We start from the raw sequence: 810 nt of genomic DNA, 5'->3' as shown, positions 1-810 counted from the left end.
TAGTTGTCCATGTATGCACGGACTCTATTTTTGGACTTTTTGTTGTCTTCCACTGATATATTTGCCTATATTGAGGCCAACACCACACTTTCTTGATTACTGTAGCTTTATAATGTCTTGAAATGAGGTAGTTTTAGTTCTCTACTTTGATCTCTTTCCAAGTTTTTTTGGCTATTATTGGTCCTTTGCAATTCTGTTTGATAACCCCACCACAGCTTTATTGAGATATAGTTGACAAACAAAAGTTATGTACACTTAGGGTGTACAATGTGATGATTTAATGTATGTATACATTGTAAAATGATTACCACAGTAAAGTTAATTAACACATCCATCCCCTCACATAGTTACCATGTTTTGTATGTGTGTGGGAGCACAAGATCTACTTTCCTAGAAAAATTTAAAATTCAGGTATATAATACAGTATTATTATTTATTTTATTATTATTTTTTTTCCTTGATGTCTGTAGCCAAATTTATCCCTAAGGCCCAGCAGAGGGGATCAGGGCCCATGGGCCACAGTGTTTCTGTGGCAGCCTTCTGGGCCAGTGCTTGTCATAGGTGGGGCATATAATACAGTATTATTAACTATAGTCACAATGGTACATATTAAATTCCTAGGACTCATTCATCTTATAACTGGAAGTTTGTACCCTTTAGCAATGTATCTTCATTTTCTCCACCCTCCAGTCCTGGTCTACTCTGGTTCTGTGGATTTGAATATTTTAGACCTCATATATAAGTGAGAGCATATTGTATTTATGCTTCCATGTCAGGTTTATTTTACTTAGCATCAGGTTCATCCACATT

At 35.6% G+C, this 810-nt stretch overlaps 1 non-coding gene across 1 annotated transcript; it reads right to left on the bottom strand.

Annotated features, from left to right (window-relative positions):
- Positions 1-458: 458 nt before the first annotated feature.
- On the bottom strand, positions 459-593 carry LOC114228650 (small nucleolar RNA SNORA5). Its single transcript, XR_003614780.1, has one exon. It is a non-coding gene; the product is annotated as a small nucleolar RNA SNORA5 (small nucleolar RNA).
- Positions 594-810: the final 217 nt, after the last annotated feature.

The sequence above is a fragment of the Eptesicus fuscus genome, chromosome 18 (genome assembly GCF_027574615.1).
Source record: "Eptesicus fuscus isolate TK198812 chromosome 18, DD_ASM_mEF_20220401, whole genome shotgun sequence".
Taxonomy (NCBI): Eukaryota; Metazoa; Chordata; class Mammalia; order Chiroptera; family Vespertilionidae; genus Eptesicus; species Eptesicus fuscus.
This window is presented reverse-complemented; position numbering and strand designations above follow the sequence as displayed.